Here is a 19,147-nt window from a genome sequence, read left to right as displayed (position 1 = left end):
AGAATTTGGGATTTTTTTAACAGGGAATTTTGGGGGTTTTTAAAACAGAAAGCCAGGCTCCCTGGTGAAAATGCAAGGGAATTTGTATACAGCATGGCCTTTAATCCTCGTTAATTTAAACATTTTAACCCGATTTATTTTGGTGTGTCGCATTTGTGTTTGCACAACATGCGCTTTTGAACGACTTAAGTCCTGTGTGTCATTCCCTGCAGATTCCAGCAGGGGGAGGCAAACACCAATCTACACCCAGTCTTGTCTTTCCTAATGAATTACAGCAGGAGGCATATGTAAACCAGCCTCCCCAGTCCCGGCCCCCTGCATCCCACCAGGAGTCTCCTGCTAAGCCCGGCTCCCTCCCCAGGCACAGTCACTCCAAAACCTTGACACTTGCACCCACCTAGGCTCATGCCAGTCTCCCAGTAGGTGACCCCATGGTGATCCCAATGACAAGCCATGTGAATTGTCCCCTCCTGTCCCTTTCCCTTCACCCCATGTTACAAAGTAATGAGAATTTATATATAGGATTTATTTATTTGCTATATAACTGCTATGATATCAGAAATGTACAGAGTTGAGAGTAGCAGGTGGGTGTTGCCGCCTCCGTTGGTTAGTGATTGCGGCTGATGGAGATAGGTAGCAAGCTCGTACTTTTCCGGCTTTTTAGGACTACATTTCCCAGCATTCCCAACCTGCCAGGGCTTGGAACAGTTTCCATGGGGATGCAGGAACGGGGCTGCTTCCTACCCTTCCCTTCCCTTCCCTGCCCACTATCCACCCTGAATCTGTTTATTTAGTGCATCATGCAGCTTTTTGGAGGGGTGTTGTGAAATGTTTTTGAAATGGTGGGTTGTTTTTGGGCTTGGGGTGGAATATTCCCTCCCACTCCACCACACTCCTAAGTCAGAGGCTGTTCACTCCCTCCCAAACTGCCCACTCCCACCCCCAGCCAGCCAACAAGAGGTATATTTAACCCTTCCATCCACTGAATATGATTGAAACTAGCTAGGTGCCAGTGTGTAATAACGAGCCTCCCCCTTGCAAACCACCGCCAGCAACCCCCTAACCCAGTCCACATCCCCACCATGCCCTGTTCATGCTCCCCTCCACCCCCCATCCACTGCCTTCCCACATACACTTCTGCAGACAGGCACAAATGTTTTTATGTTGTAAATTGTAAAAGAATTTACTGTAACCTAACCAAAAGAAAGAACAAGCACTGCTAGTTGTTGTCAGCAATAACACTTGTGTGTGCACTTCTTACCAGCCGCTAGGCGCAATAAAACGGCATGTCCCCCTGTCTCTGTCTACCTGCCTTCTTTTTTTTGCGAAGGGGTGAAAATGCCTGTCTGGGGTGCGGGGAGACCTCTCAGCTTCTCCAAGGAGACACAGCTCAGCCTGAAGAGGTGCAAACTGTCCTCTTTGAAATGTAAAAACTTTTCACAAAAAGCAAAACAAACCCATTCAGTCAGCGGGGGAGGAAGAAGGTATTCAATTGTTACCACAAGGAGATTTGCTTCTCTTTTTGCCTTCAAACTGAACAGGAGAAAGGCAAATTTTTTGAAGCATTTAAAGTCACCAAAAAACAAACTAGCCAAGAAAGGCTTTGAGTCCCTGCATAGCTTCTTCCCCACTCCCTGACTGAATGGGATTTTTTTCTTTTTCACAACATCCTCTCACACGTTTAACTTCTCTCAGTCCTGCTTTCCTGACCTCCAGCTATTTTCTTTTTCACTGACAGCCTCTTTTCTACCTTGTATACTATTACTGTAGTGTCTCCTTTCAGCCTTTTTCTATTTCCCTGCTTTCTTCCCCTTCCCTCTCCCTGCTCTGTTTTTACCTCTCTGCTTCACCTTTTGTCTTTCTAATTTCTACTTATTTACATTTTCCCTGTCATCCTGCCACACTTTTAGCTTCTCTCATTTCTTGGAGTGATAGACCAGCAGAGACTCTCTATGCCTGAAGAGCAGTGACAGTGCCGAAAAGCTCACCAAGAACTTTTTTTCAACTACTCAGTTGGTCTAATAAAAGATATCACATCCACCCAAAGAACTTTGCCTGCCTTTTTGTGAAAAGTTTTTGCGTTTCAAAGAGGACAGTGATCCGTGGGTCAATCAGGGGTCCCCATGGAAACTGTACCAAGCCCAGACAGCTGGGGGGTTCTGGGAACATCAGGGACACAGGGGAGAGAAGTGACATGCCTTTTCCCCTTGGGGAGGGTGCTTTGGAGGTGATGCAAAAAACAAAAGCCAAGCATTACACAGAAGCGTTGCCCTCATTCAAATATTAAGGAAGGCTCCCCCATACATGCATGGCCCAGTATTGCCGCTTGCTGTTTTTTCTTCTTGTCTGTCAGGCTCTGGGATAGACAGGCGGAAGGGGTGGGGGTAACTGTTGATGGCAAAAAAGGTGCTGCAGGATCACAAAAAGGCTTACCAATGGCACTGTACATTGGGATCGGGGATAAAAAAAGCATTGGACCTCCCATAACAGTACACCCTGCAGCTCTTTCCAGTACTGCCATCACTCCATAAATGCCCCCAAGCAAAGCATCCCCCATGCTGAAGCAGGCAACGGGGACACGGCCATCACATTGTCTCCCAACCCACCCACCCCCAAACCGCACAGACAGATTTAATGTAACTCACTCATGGTTTTAGTATTGAAAAGAAAAAAAAAAAGGGTAAATAAAAATCATCATAGGATTGTTAAAAGAGAGTGATTCATGTGACCTCCTGTCTTTTGTGAAACTATCTTGCATGCATGCAAGCAGCTGACCCAACGTGCCCAAAGGGGAGCACATACACTACCCCTGGTGGAGATTGGGACAAAAGTGCCAGGGGGCAGTAAGCAGTAACAGAACTGTTAAATATAACAGGTTGCTCCTCCATTTACCTTTATTAATTATTTTGTGCCCCCAAACCATGCCCTGGCTGCCTGCAGTCAGCTGTGGGAGCAGGGGCGGGGAGGGGAGGGATGGGCAGGAAAAAAAGAACAAGAAAATAGCAGTGGCACCTACTGGCCACTACAGAAATAGAACAGTGCCACCCGGTTGGTGAAGGAAAATAATTACAAGTCTTTGAGTCGCTTACTATTTCAATGACGCAAATCCAGTAAGTGGAGAGCACCGCAAAATATAACAGTGGAGCAGGTTTAGTTTAATGCACCGAAAAGACTTTTACAGAGGTGGGAAATCGCATTCATGCAAACAGGAACGCATTTGCAGCGGTGTAAACATGCAAAATGCAAAATATAACAGTGGAGCAGGTTTAGTTTAATGCGCCAAAAAGACTTTTACAGAGGTGGAAAATCGCATTCATGCAAACACGAACGCATTTGCAGAGGTGTAAACATGCAATTGCATGTCATCTACAAATGCCCCAAGACAAGCAGGTAGTAGGCTTTATTTTGCAAACATTTTAGGGAATGTGTCCTGCAACCAGTGGCAAGGATATCTGTACATTCACACTTTACAATTAGACATTTTCTGCTGAGATGGTGGTGAGATCTCTTTAAAGCCTTTTATGACCAAAAATATACCACATCGATAACCAAAAGGAAATGGATTGTGAACCCATACATGCAGTTTATTACTTGTTCTGTGGCAAGAAATGGGTGAATATCTCATATGTTCTTTGTGTATGAAAACACTGAAATAGAAGAGAAAAAATATGAAAGAAGAGAGCATGGGAAAACTGGAAAATAAGTGGGGAGTGGAAAGCATAAAGAGGAACAAAGGAACCCTATCTGCAGTGATGTCTGCCGATTTCTCGCCAACTTCCCAGGTGACCCCACAGTGATTGCCTCCCAGTTCCACAGGACAGGGGTCACAGGACCTGGATGTGCCTTGATATTGTATAAAGTAGGGATGGAGACATGCTGTCATTTTCTGGACCCCTGTCTAAGTCGTTTGGCTTCTTGATAGCAGTACAAGCCCTCTCAAGGACCCACTCATGCGATAAATCATGTCAGTCACCAGAGACAGTCTGGGTCTGTGAAATGTTCCACCAGTTAAATTCAATTAGCATCATGGACTTACTCTATAACTGGGTAAGGACAGCAATCAGAGTCCCTAAGGAACAGCCACTGGGAAGAACCAGATGACCATCCTGCCTTCATTCTTTCAAAAATCCCACCTTTTTCCCTCACAACCATCTTACCCTCAGCCTCCCAGCATCAAGAGCTGAGTCACCTGGAAGGAATGCCAGCACAGCTGGTCAATAAACCCACTGATGAGTAGCAGGGCCTATTCTCTTGTAGCACCACAAACCTGCTCTCCTTCTCCTTCCCTCCAAACATCCCAGGACATGGCTGGCTCAGTAAACATCCACTTGCAGGTCCATGGTGCCAAGGCAGTTAAATCAAGGGCAAACCAAATGCTTTTAAAAGGTCTGCGCCTGTATTGGCCCACAAAGAGAGGCTGCAGAAAGCCATAGGCAACCAGTGTGACAGTCAGGAGCCTTGACGGAGAAGAGGCTATCACAAGAGTATGCTCTTCTGATAGCATCCCCACCCCTGCCAAAGGCTCCTCACTACTAACAGAACCTATTGTGGTTCAATGTGTTTGATAATGGGCTACAACTAAAGGCCAAAGGGACTGCCACCCTTCCATTCAACTGTTCACACAATGTAGTGGTGGAGCAGTCAGCCACATTCTCTTCTGCCAAGGGAAAAATTGAGACCACTTTGGAAATTCCTTAGGGGCCCGTAGCAGAGAACCCTAACCCTGTTACCAAGAGGCAGAGCAGCTCCCCTAGCCTCAGAACCTTACAGTTAGGGCAGGGCCTGGCTCCCATATGAAGCCCAGGGGCTGAGGCCAGGCTGGCAGTTCCCTGCCAGCAGCCAAGGGGGAAGGAGCTCTCTCAGGGAAAAAAGGGGAAGCCTGACCGCAAGAGCAGCGTTTGACACTGCGGAGGGGTGGAGTATTCCCCGGTAGGCTTGAATGATGTTTTAGCTGGGCGGCTTTAATTTATGTTACAGCCCAGGGGCTTGTGTTTTGTTGCTGTTTAAAAACCGGTAGTTTGGCTGAGGCTATTAGGGGTTGGAGGAGGCCTCATAGGGGACCCACAGCAGTGTGGGGACCCCAGTGCCAGCGAGGGCGCAGCATTCGGGGTACACTGACCCCAGCCCTAGAAAGGGGGGCAGTTAAGAAGCCAGGAGAGGGGGCAGCACTTTGAGAGACCCCAGGAGAGGGGGCAGCACTTTGAAAAACCCCAGGAGAGGGGGCAGAGCAAGACAGGGCTGCGCAGGGCCCAGAGAGGAAAAGGGGGCCAGATTATAACAAGGCCCAGACCGAATAACGTCAATTCCATCGGTGAGGTGTGGGCTGCGGTGTAGGGGAGGAAATGGAGCCACAGATAGCGCCCCCTGGCATCGAGGCAGTAAAAGGGCAGCCTTCTGCTAATTAACATCAATTAACCGACTAACAACAAGGCATGGCAGGCAAGAAGGCGGGTGGTTGCCCCAGGAACAGGTGTGCGGGCCGCGTTTAGATCAGCCCAGAGCGGACCCCTGTTACAGGGCCCTTAGGAGACTATTGTTGTGGTTTTTCAGTCTTAGTTGGCAAGTGATTCAGTTAATGGGAATTTACTGTATCACTCTATTCTGTCTCCCCATGCAGGGGTTAGCATGGCCTGTTCACTTGTACTCTTCCAAGACAGAAAGGCAGCCAGAGCACAACACTGCACTCACATGCTGCACAATTGTTGGCAATCCCAGCAAGGGCCTGCGGGGATGCAAGACAGTGGGAAGTGAAGCCCTCTGTCCTTCTAATCACTTGGAATTCTATGCCCACCCTGTCAAGTACTCACCTAGTATGGTCTAGGTCCGTATCTCTGTGGGGTGTAGTGTGTATGCACCATCAGGAAGATGTCTCCTGTGATATGGCTGTCTGCAGTTTTCTGGTAGATCGCTCTCTCTTTCCTGCCATGACTTGATGGAATGCTTTGCTTGTTGGAACCTAGAGTGGGCTGACAGCCATCTTCCAAGAGTCCCACCCTGGATCTTCAGGGGGCTGCTCCTTTACCTTACACCCCCTTCCTTACCACATCAGTTATCAACAAGAAAAAGAAAGGCACCTTTGGTGAACAACTTAGGTTGGTACGTGGTTGATAAATTAGACTTGTCCTGGTTCCACCCATATAGGCTATCCCCACTTGATGAAGCCAGTTAGTTCTGACCTCAGTCAGTCAGCGTTTAACTGGAGGCTTTGGTCCAGGCACAGTCTTTTGCCCATAGGTCCTTGATGGCTAGCCATAGACGGGCCTTACTCCAGTCCCTCTTGGGCTCAATCCCAACAAAACAAGCGTCAGGGAAAGCAAGTAAAGGAAAAGTCCTCAAATCTCCCCCCCCCTCAATTCTCCAGTAAGCTCCTGCCTGGAGCAATAAGCAAGTGGGCATCTGGGTCCCCTCTTAGCTGGCCCTCTGGGGGTCTGTGCCGGCCCTTAGTCCAATGCAATAGTCCTAGGGTCCCTCTCCCACTTCATGGGACCTTTCCAGGGAGGCTAACTGGAGACAAAAAGAAAAACCCTGCAGAGCACACAAAAAAACCTAAATAGGACCCCAGAAGCTCAGTGGTTCAGTGGCTGCTTACTTACCAGCTCTGAGACTTCACAGCTCAGCACCTTTCGTCTTCTTTACCATCAGGCCATGGCCCCTTGTCTCCATCCAGTTACACAGCCTTCAGTTTTCTTTTGTAGTATGCTGTTGCTGCACTCCCCAGCATTGTCTCATAATCTGTGATCATTGCTTGATGCTGCAGATGCTCCTTTCTGTTCATGGGAGAACATCTGCTCCCAGACTCAGCAAAGCCCAGAAGTGCTTCACCTCTTGGTCAGCTGGCATGTTCCCCTTTCTGCCCCTTCCTGGGGCCTGAAATCACTCACTGCAGACTCCCTTTTCCAGTCTGGAGGGAGCACTGGATTTGAAAATGTCACAGTGCCATCCTGACCAGAGTCCTGACCTCCATGTCTCTCAAGGTGAGTCTCACTAACCCTACGGCCCCATCTTCCACCCAGGGGTCTTCTTTCACTTCCCCACATACATCACCATGAGAAGAGTCATCCCAGGTTGCATTTTGATGCATTGGTGCTCGTTTCTATCTTGCTCCAACCTCTGGACAGCCAGACCCTCCCAACTGCCATGTCTCCCATTACCTGGTACTGGGCAGCCACCAGGCCTACCAATAAAACCAGTGTTGCTCTTCCCTCCTCAGCACCCATCACTGGCCAGCAGAACTGGGTCAATCCCCAGAGACTGGCCATGTTTCCTAAAAACGCTTTTCATTTCTCCAGTTCATGTACCTCTCTCCCCATATCCAGTTGCTTCCCAGCACAACCATATCAACCTCATGCTCCCTTTCTCTCTCTTCCATTACTGGCATTTTCACTCCTTTTTACCTTTATGATGGCTGCAAGATTAATCTGTCATTTTTCTCTTTGACTTCCCCTCTGTCCAAATGCCCCAGAAGTTTTTGTTTGTTTATTTGTTTGTTTGTTTGTTTAATTAACTCTGGAGAGAATCATGCAAAGGAAAGGGAAAGAGAAGACGAAAGAAAGAAGAGTCAGATTAGTGTGGTATCCACAAATACTGACAGTTTATAGCAATGTAAGGGGAGTGTAAGTGGAGAAAGTGCTTACAGAAAGTCAGTGCTGGTATATGGTACCAATTGCACTCTTCCACCTCTCACCCCATTAATCATCTATCCCTGCAACCAATCAGGCAGAACCTAGGAAAGAAAACCCTTTTTTTCTGACAGGTTGGACACCTGTTCTAAGCTTTGCTATGACTTTAGGGCTTAGAAAAAGTAAGATCAATGTTATTTAAATTTTAATAAGGTTGATATATATTTGGATGTATGTGCATTTTATATATTCTGTACTGTTAAGTCACATCCATCTAATTTGTAGTTCATTATTACATTTTCAATGAAAACTTATCTACATTTCTGTTTGTGACTACTTGATTTCAGATGGGCTGGCTCTTCAAAACTTTCTTGGTTCCCTGAATACCTCTGGGGTCCACACCCTGCAGTTCTGGTCCTTCCACAGTGCCTGGTACAGCTGAATACAGACGAGATAGAGGTGACAGTGCTGTCACACCTCATGATTTTGGGGACAAAGTGACACTTATGATCTGAAAAAAGAGCTGCAGCTTTCTTAGTAAATAGAGTTAGCACTAACTCTATTTACTAAGAAAGCTGCAACTCTTTTTTCAGATCTGGCTATCATCATCCATGCTTTTGTACCTTTCAGACTAAGACTGTAGTGTTCTGGTGTGAAAAGCCATAGTTGTGCTAAGCTACTGGTAAGCTAATGCACCACAAAGGAGCTTGGGAGGAGCAGGTTTAACTGACTGCTGAATCACCTGTTGAAAGAGGTAGTGAGCAAAGACACTGCTTGAAGAAGAATAGAAAATTATAGTAGCTAAATAACTTGAAAAGTGTAAGAACTTCCTAGTAAAGTGGAGGTAGCAAGGGATTGAGCCATAGACAGCTCAACAGATTACTCAGTTCCATATAAGAAGTTTTATTGTGCCACTAGTCCTCCAACATGACCATGCTCTTTTGATTGAGCAATTTTTTGTTTTATTTACATACAGTCATCAGCACATCTTCAAAGTTAAATTGCAAAATAGCTACGTTTTTCCTTTGACAGTCATACAGTCTCCTCATCAGCTTGCAAAGTTATTTTTTCATCGTTCTGACAAGTCAGATATGGTTTTGTCTCCCCATCGCCATCCGTTTTCCCCCAAGTTTAGACATAAGTCTGATAGTCTCCATATGTAACATTTCCTCTTGTTCACATGCCTCCAAAACTTTTAGCATTTCTCTCAGCATTGTCTGCTTTGAGGATAAAAAGCTCTCATGGAGTTCCATCAAGAGGTTTAAAACTTCATACCCAGCATTGATCAGCAGAAGACTTTTCTCTTTCAGAATGCATGCTGTCCTTCCCAATCTGTCAAGGGCATCGAAGAGCATCCTGTCTGGCTCTCTGAGGCCCCTGGAAATGGATGAATTTTCAGGGCTGGATGAAGCCATCTTATGCTGCAGAGTCCAAGGAACCACAGCCAGCTTTTTGGGGGAGAAACATTAACTCTTACAGTGCCATTGCCATTGTCCTATAAGTTACCCTATTTGTATGTCAGGTCTGCTTTCCTGCATCTCCAGTTACTCCAATCCCTCTGCTTTAATTACCTGCCTCTGGTTTTGAGGTGCACCTGACACAGAATTAACCCCTTCTTTTTTCTTTGCATTTTAGACCATATACTTAACAAACTTCAGCTTCACACTTGGTCTGCCTAGAAAGAGAGACTAATTTTTTCCATGCAATGCCTGTGTGTATTTCGGTACCCAGAGTGATCCACTACATCTTGGAGAATGACTGAAGGAAATCCTTTACTGTTGACAAATGACCGGTTGTTCTGGCATTGTGAGAGGGCGGGAGTGTGTGTGCTGTCCAGTGCTTCCATGCAGTTCGGGAAGCCCATCACCCTGAATCCTTCCACCACCTCACTGTGGTTACTGAGGCAGATAAATTTATTTACTGCCAGTTTCTGCAGCAGCTCACAGACCTCTCTTATCAGCATCCCAGCTGTGCAGGGAGCCACACCGAACTGATTTGCTACATGGTGCAGGCTTGTTGGAGTGGCCAGTTTCATCATAGCCATGGCAACACGCTTCTCTGGGGAGATGGGCTTCTGCATGACAGTTGTCTGGCACTCAGTGTGCAATGACAGCATATGAACTATGTGGAAGAAGGTGTCCCTTCTCATTCTCAATGTCCTTAGCCACTAATCATTATTCCAAGTTGACATAACAATGTCCCCACCAGTCTGAGCTGCTTTCATGTGCCCAGATCTGGTGACTGTTGTAATAAAGGTATGGACAGCAAGTCGCTATAGTCTTATGATCCCTAAATTAATCTTCTTCAAAACACAGCAGTACCTCGTGTAGTTCTTTCATCAATCTGTGCATTGAGCCAGACATCCAAACATGGCTTTCCAGAAGTTTGAGCAGACTCCAGCCCAGTTCCATAAACCATTATGTTTCCTCTTCTAGAAGCAGACTTCCATTCTGTGACTCTTCTATGGCCAGCAATATTATTGTTTTATTGTTGCTTAATTCATTAGGAATGCAGGAAGTGATACTCTTAGATTTTGCAAGCAGTCCACTGAGACAATTCTGGCTGTCCCCGGTCCCTGGTCCCCAAACCCTGCAAAACTGGTTCATTTGCATGAAAACACTCACACCATACACATGTCAATAACTATCCTTCCCAGCTCCTGTTACAAGGCCCTACTGCATACTGCTTTGGGGTATCCTGATGCACAGCTTGTTTGGCAACCTTGACACAACTTTACTGACATGCTCAGGTCCAAGCTACTTTATCTATCCTTACCAGCACCCCCTTTTCCTACTACCAAATCCCCATTCTTTCATTACCTTCCAATATGCCAAAGTCCTGTTCCATGATTATTACTTACCTGGAGCTACCCGGCCCCATACCACATGCACTCAACACTACAGGAAAACAGTGCCAGATAGAGTACAGGATGAGCATGGTAGGAATAACTGCCTTCCTACTACTGATGTAGAATTGGTGTATGACCAATTTTTAAAAAATTAGACATATACAAGTCAGCGGGGCTGGATGATCTTCATCTGAGAGTGCTGAAGGAGCCATCTGAAGTCATTGAAGAACCCCTGGAGAAACCCTTCTGCAACTCATGGCACTCTGGAGAAGTCCCTGAGGGCTGGAAGAGCATGGTTACTGAGATGGATTGCTTGCTGGTCAAATGGAAATGGGTATCGATCAAGTTCAGTTCGAAGGGTCTGATTTTCTTGCCTGCAGTTCTTTACCACCCTTTTCAGCAATCACCAGCACAATTGTTTTTTGAGTATATTTATCAATGCCGAAGCCCAGACTCATAAAGGACAAAACTGTCATGAATGTTTGGAGAATGCACCAATCACACCTATATTAGTATGCATCTCTTCATAAAAGGTTAACAGGTTTTTGCTTGTAGGACATACGTGAGACCAGGACTTAAAGGAGGAGGCTGGTCTGCAAACATTCTTTCTCATCTTATTTGACCTGGCAAAGTTGGGCTATGGAGGGGACAAAGAAAAAGCAACACTCCTCCCTCTTGGAGGATCTGCCAGATACTTCACAAAGCCGGGGACCAAACTACTCTCATGAAGAAGTTGAGGCACTGATTGATATTTGGGGTGAAAGGAAGGTGCTTACACAACTGGGAAACTGAAGAAACAAGCTGCTATATGCAACTATTGCTAAACTACTGAAGGAACATGGCTACAATAGCAATTGGGAACAGTGTAAGAGTAAGATCAAGTCCCTAACATGTGAATTCCATCAGGTCAAGGAAAATAACTCTCATTCTGGAGCCACACACTGAATGATCCCATTCTATAACAAGTTGGCCACCATCCTTAGAAGAGATGCTGGAGAAGCTTGCCTGCAGGCGTTCAACATGACAGGCATGCCAGAGGAGACTACCACAGATGGCAGGGCAGTTAGTAAAGCTTCCAGGGCGGGGAGGAGTTGAAAAGACTTGGGTGAGTGGTATGCAGATGATTACACCATGTTGGGTTTGCAGTTTCTAACACTTCATGAGACCTTTTGTTTTTCTCTTTTCTAAAGCTACCCCTAGGACTGCAGCTGTGGTTCCTAGATGCTCAACAACAATTACCAATCCTGAGAGTCAGTGGAACTACAGACAGCATCAGTGAAGATCAAAGGAAAGCATGCTGGAGCTAGTTGTTCAATTGTGCCAAAGCCGATCTACAAGCACTGACTGATTGGCTGATAACATTAGGGAAATCTTTGCTAAACTATTAAGGTGGGAGGAATCCAATCTCGATCTATGACTTGCTGTGTATTTGACACATGGATAATTTTGTTTGAAGCGATCTCCTATAGCAGCTGGCATACCTCACGAGTTGCCAGCCTGGCCACGCAGCCATGCTGAACTGGCTCACAATGTAGCAGAGGCTAGATGGGCTGGCCAGTTCCATGATGGCCTCTGCAACCCTCTTGTCTGTTGGGATGGCCTGATGCACGTTTGTGTCCTACCTTGCTATGTGGGGCCCCAGCATTGAGACAATATGATATAATATCTCCCTTTTCATTCAGAACATCTCCAGTCACTGCTGGTCGTTCCAAATGTTCAGCACGATTTGCTCCCACCCGTCCAAGCTGCTCTCGCAGGTCCGCACCATGCAGATTCTGGTCCTCCTCAGGTTTCTCAAAGCCCGGTCAAATTCCACTTCTTCATTTTTCTCTGTGTATTCCAAGTCCTCTGGGTACCTGTATCTTATTACTATTGGTCTCATTAATGCTGTTAAAGCAGGAACACAACTGGCCACTGAACGCTGTATCACAGTTCCTATCCTTCTCAAGCATTCCAGCAGTAATCCCCAAGTAAACAGCATTTGCAGAAGCAGTACTGCCACCTCCTCCTCCTCCTGCTGCTCCATGTCCTCCATGTCACGTATTTCATCCTCACTCTCCATTTTGCTCCTTTCTGTCAGCAGTGGCTTCTCACCCATCTGCACCAAGCTGGGGGCAGGGACTGCAGGGTGTTGTGTGGTCTGGAGCTTGGTGTAGCTGCTTTTTCAACACTTCATCCCAGCACGCCAGGGTATTGGGGCTTTGCACATCCTTTCATCCTTTCATCCTGAGCTTAGCAGCCACTGGTGTTCAATGTAATCAAGCTTGCAAACAAAAAATGTTTTACCTGCTCCTCTCCTGGTAATGTAGTAGGCTACTCAAAACTTTTGCCACTTTAGGGAAAACAGGCTGTGCTTCTGTAATAAAATTATTTTGCACAAGCAGGCAGGTAGGTATTGATTTTTGCAACATTCCAGGCCATTGAGCAGCCATTCTGAAGTACAATGGCCTTATTTACCCCATCACCAGGTCATTTTTGTTGTTAACTGGGTGCTTCATCACCTTTGGGTGTTTTGGTACTTACATATAATGACTTCACAATCCTTGGGATTTTCCCATACCCTCATGCAAGCACAGCCTGAGTATAAAGGCACCTCCCCCCCCAAAAAAATGTTTGCCAGCCCCCTCTCACAAATCACTTGTGCTGTTGACCATGAACTGCTTTGCCATTCTCAGAAAGTCAAGGCCAGCAGTATGGAGCCGACAGCCCAGGAGTCTGATACCTCCAATGCCTGTGGACCCAACTGGACCTGGGAAGAACTGGAGAACTTAATTAACATTTGTTCAGAGCAAAGAATCATAGACAGGATGGAAAATAGAAGGAATAAGCCTGTTTATGTTGAGATAGCAAAGGGCATGCAGGTGCAAGGGCACAATCGTGACTGAACCCAGTTCCAGTGCAAGATCAAGTCCCTGAGATTAGCATTTTACAGAGCCAAAAATGTGAACTCCCATTCTGGGGCAGGTCACACAATTGCCCCCTTCTATGACAAGCTGTCCATCCTTCTCTCCAAGGATGTGGACGACAACCCAGGTATGGAGACTTTCATCACCAGGGTTGGGCTAGAGGAGGAACAGAAGGAGGTGGCAGCAGCCCCTTCTGAGGGTGAAACCATGAGCAATGTCTCAGCTGTACAGAGACTGATCCCTGATGACCATGAGTGGCAGGAAGAACCATCAGTCACCAAACACGTAGTGCCACTTAGCCCCTCCATTCCACGGACTTGAACAGATGATGAAATGAAGGAGGTGAAGGGTCAGGAAGTAACCCATGTGGCTGATGCCTGATACACAGCAAGCTTTTCTTTTCACAAAGTTCAGCGAAGTCAGGCGTCTCCAAACAGTGCTGTCCGAAGGGTACCGGGAAGGACCCTGGAATGCAGTCCTTGGGCTCCTTGAGGTTCAAGGGCCCAGTGATCCAGGCAACAGCTTACTAATCCTTTTCACAGAGCTGTATCTTCCTTCTGAATGGTTTTCAGATAGTTTAGCCAATTTAAAGCTTCTGAATGGTTTTGATAACATACAACCACTCAGATTCCTTTTACTTCAACTGTCCTTAGACTGACTAATAGCAGTACAAGCCTTGCATTCCTTTGATAAGGTAATTTTAACAATGCCACAGGGCCTTACTACTTCTAGGCTTTGCTAAATTTACTAGGATTTACTTTATACAAGGCTTCACTACATCTTAAACTTTAATTAGGCTTTTAACAACAACATATAGCTTAATATTTAAACAAATACAGAAAAACACTTGGTATAATCTTCATAGAGCCTTCAGCAAGCACCTTTATTACACAGACATAATTTCAGCTGTTACACTCCACCCCTTGCTTGCTGAAGCACTATGATAGCTACAATTAAAATGCTAAGCTACATGCACTACATCGGGAAATGGGGAGGGATTTATAAATGTAACTTGTATAGCATGAACAGATTTACAACAACAACAACAATTAAAACACTATTTAGCTATTGCTACTAAGGTAATGTAGAATACTATGATACTCAAGATGGTTAGTCACGTAGCTGAGGTGGCACTTGGTGACACACGAATAGTATAGATTACATCATACTATTTACAAGGCTTGGATACGTTGACAGCCAGACTGATGATTCACCCACCCTCTCGAGCAAGAAGAGCCAACTTAGTGCTTTGCCAAGCCTTTGCCTCAAGGCTTTGCAGCTTATTTTTTACTTTATTCCAGTTTTCTAACTGTGGCATGTTTACATCTGATACCCATAAAGTAGGTATCGTAAAGTTGAGAGATATAGTTTCAGAGGAAATTTCTGGCCATTTTAGGGCAATAGTACGGTTACTTAATTGCAGTAGAGCAAGGGCTCTACTTTTAGCTCCTAAGCAACATGAATTGCATAAAGTCCAGGTGGTACCATTTTCATGCAGCAAACAACCTGGTCTTTCCCAACAAACACGTTGCTCTATTGTTACATATGACACATCAGGTAACTCATATACGCAAGTCATGTTAGGTGGGCTGGGAGGCCAGCCTTTCCATAGGGTCTCTAATCCAGTTAAGGTGCTACTAATTTGGACTAAGGAGGACTGTGCTACATACTGAAGGCCATCGGGAGGGGTAACTATTTTCCATATGGGGAGATGCAGATTCCAGTTCCAAAGGCATCCTTCTCCTAGCTCTGTGTTTAGGAAATAAGCAGTGGTCCAGTTACCATCTTTTACCCCCTGCACCAGGAATGAACATTTTCCTTTATTACAGCTTTCTCAAGTGGTAATTCAGGTACTTTAATCAGGGTATTTCTCTTTAAATGTTGCAGGCATTTCATGATTTTCTAAGCCAGGGGACCATTTTCTATTTTTAATGTTGTTTATTACCTGGGAAAAATGCATATTCAATGATAACTGAACTTGCGCACACGCAGTACTCTAAGTTTGATTTTTGTCTGCTTTAAAAGCAGTGTCCATCATGACCTGGGCAAGACGGGCTGTCCTTAATCTTATATCAGTTAGCAATTCATTAGTGTGTTCTAACGTTATTCCTTCGAGCATGGGTCTCCTAGTGAGCAGCTCTACCGTCTGTCAGAGATTGACTACTCCTTCAGTGTTTTTCTGGGATTTATCTAAGTTTCACACATTCATAGCAGAGTTAAGTCCATCTCAAAGATAACCTGGAGTATCTCTTTGTCTGTGGGACTTAAATGCACTTATGGAACGGAAAATGACTGGCCATTCCCATCTAAGCAACCCTTCAGCTACCCGGGCTCCTGCTGAACAGTTTGGAAAAGTAGCTTGGACATACTATTGTTCTGGTCTGAACAATACTCAGGCAGTGAACAATGAAACATTTAGGAGGGTTGGGATTTTAACTTGTGACCTCCACCAGGGTGTGGAGTTATACACGGGCAGTGTCGGGGCCTCCCGTGGGGGAACACCTAGAGATAGTAGTGAACATCCCATTTTTTTCACAGATTACATTTATCCTTTCTTCTTTGGGAGCTTGTAACCATGCTTCACCTCTCAGAGAGTGAAAGAGCTCCCACTGTCACTCATGGGAACGATGCTGTATCAGGGTAATGAAACGGTATTGTCCAGGCAGAATCATAGCACTGATTTGCTTTAGGAACCCCACTGGTATAAAAGGATGAGGATAAGTGGTGGAGACTTGCGGATACAACCTTTCTGGTTGTATTGAAGTGGGTACCATTCTACCCACTTCAATGATCTTTGAGTCATTGTTGCCTCCAGGATGGACATGAGCCACCAGTGCAAGGAAGCGGTCAGTAAGACACTACAGATGCATCACAAGCAGGTCCAGGGAAGTGATCCTTTCCCTCTATGAGGCGCTAGTCAGGCTCCCGTTGGAGTACTGCATCCAGTTCTGGGTGCTGCACTTCAAGAGGGATGTGGCTAACCTTGAGAGGGTCCAGAGGAGGGCCATTCGCATGGTCAGGGGGCAGCAGGCCAGGCCCTACAAAGATAGACTAAAGGGCCTGAATCTATTCAGCCTCCACAAGAGGAGACTGAGAGGGGATCTGGTGGCTGTCTATAAACTCACCAGGGGAGACCAGTAGAAAATAGTTGAGGCTCTTTTCCCCCAGGCATGACCTGGGATAAGGAATAATGGCCACAAATTGACTGAGGGCAGGTTCAGGCTTGATATCAGGAGGCATTACTTTATGGTTAGGGCTGCCAGGCTCTGGAATGGGCTCCCAAGGGAGGTGGTGCTGTCCCCTACCTTGGGGGTCTTCAAGAGGAGGTTGGATAGATATCTGGCTTGGGATTATGATCCCAGCACTTGTTCCTGCCCAGGGCAGGGGGTCAGACTAGATGATCTGTTCGGGTCCCTTCCAACCCTAGAAACTATGAAACTAAGGCTTTCGTCTGGGCTTGGCCTTCACTGCCCTTTTATTTCCATGGGGCAGACTTTGATCGATGCCTGAAAACTCCTTCACCAATCACCACTCAATTCTTTACTTGTGCCCATCTTTTGGATTCTGTTATTGTTTATGTATTGTTTTTATATTTTAGTCTGCTTTTCAGTGCTTATTCGTATCATCTCCACATTCTCGGATCGCCACCTGCACTTTATCCTTACAGTTATCTGTTTACTCCAAATATTTTGTACCAGTCTGTCTAATACCTGTTGCAATTATTCAACTATTAATCACACACTCACAACACACACACACACCCCTTATTGCTTCTTTTTCTACAAAATGGAAATATATTTAAAATGACGGTTTAGCATAGGCATAACCATAGTGTGGATATAACATATTTTAGAACTTATTCTAACAATAGCTCAAAATGCAGTTTTATTCATACACTGTGTGAGGTGTGCAGGGGTGTCAGGAGGTAAGGGTGGATGGGTATAGGTTTATGGGGAGCTGTGGGTGAGTGGGTAAGGGGGTTTGTGGGGATGTGTGTGTATGTGTGGGTATGGTATTGTGGGTATGGATGTAGATATGGGAACCACGTCGTGCAGAGTAGCCAGCAGGCAGGCAGGAAAGTGGGGAAAGTGGAGGCAGGGCAGGGGAGTGGAAGTGAGTGGGTGTGGGGCCTGCACCAATGGCCCAGGGCCAGCACCGGCGGGGCCCAGAGTGGGGTGGTAGGAGCATGGGGTATGGGCTGGCAGGGGTTCCCAACCTCTTTATGCTGTGGACCTGCAAACTATTTAATTTACATCTTTAAATTTAATGTACATGTTTCAATTTAAAATGGAGGGGGGGGTGGAACTTGCGAGGATCAGATTGGGTTGGGGCTCCGGGGGACCCATCCCTGTGGGGGAGGGGGCTGCACAGGCGGTGGCCCTGGGACCTAGCTGGGGCTACCCAAGAAGGGGCTCTGCTGCCTTTCTGAGGAGCAAGCAGCAGAATCACCTCCTCATCCTCTGCCCCAGCCATTTCCCTGCCCACATCCCACTTCCCCCAGCCACAGGCAGGGCTAGGAGGTCCTGCCAGCCCGGAGCGGGCCACGGTACCTGGTGCATTGGCAGCACCTTGCTGGGCATGGCCATGGTGGCAGGTGCAGGACGGGGTGTACAGAGGCAACTGCCTCCCAGCCTTTAAACTTTGAATTTAAACTTATATCCTTGGGGTCCATTTTTCCAATGAGTTTTTTGCCTCCCCTTACACCAGTATGCCCAGCAGTATTTTTCTAAACCTTCTTTGAAAATAACTATGCGTTGTTGCTACCAAGCATTCATCAGCAGAGATCCATGTGTATGCATCTGCATTCAAGCTGTGCATAGCTGGAGGTAATCTGTGAGAGATACACACCTTTTAGCCCAGGGGTGGGCAAAATTCAGCCCACAGGCTGGATGTGGCCCACCAGGCCATTCTATCCGGCCCTCAGGGCCCTTTGAAAATTCAGAAAATTAATATTTATCTATCCCTCCCTGCCTGCCTGTCATGCGGCCCTCAATGGTTTGCCAAAACTCAGTAAGCGGCCCTCTGCCCAAAATAATTGCCCACCCCTGCTTTAGCCTGACATATTCACACCTTTACTCCCCTATTACCATATCCCTATCATTTCCCACTTTTGGGTCACTGTGTCACATCATCCTTAAGAACTCAGCAGTGCTGGGTGGAGGGCAAATTGCTCTGTTCCCCTGACACTGCCCAGCATAGCCATCCTTTGCACAGTCTCCTCATCTCTATTGCCCTTTGCTGTCTGTTCTCACAGGTATGCAGTTTTATGCCACCCTGTTTTCTGAGCTCTCCCTAGTCTGCACCCACTTTTGGGGAACAGATCCACCATCACTGAAAAATGGTCTTCAGCCAGCATTATGCATTCTTACTTGATGTCCAAATTAAGGCTTCCTCCCAAAGCTGTAGGTAACAGCAGGCTCAGCAAGGCAGCCCTATTGGTTCCCCATACTGCCCAGTATCCACCCATCCCAGTTCCTGAAGTGTCTCCCTAGCATCCACCCTGCATTTTCAACAGTGCTCTGGTCATTCACCCCAAGCTGCAAAATGTGCTTCTCCCAGCAGCCTACATTCTCTGCCAGTGTCCGACCTTGGGGATTCCTGGGCCATACCCCCAGTATCAAGTGGTCCCCAAAAGTGTAGAGTGTCATGCAAGTTGCAAGCTAGCCCTATCAGTTCCCCTTTCACAGTGACCAGCATCCCTCCACTCCACTTCCTGGGATGTCTCCCCAGGATGCAGCCCACTTCTTGAAAGCTGTTCCTCCAATGCATGAAAA

The sequence above is a fragment of the Alligator mississippiensis genome, chromosome 2 (assembly GCF_030867095.1).
Source record: "Alligator mississippiensis isolate rAllMis1 chromosome 2, rAllMis1, whole genome shotgun sequence".
Classification (NCBI taxonomy): Eukaryota; Metazoa; Chordata; order Crocodylia; family Alligatoridae; genus Alligator; species Alligator mississippiensis.
Note: the sequence above shows the minus strand (reverse complement) of the source record.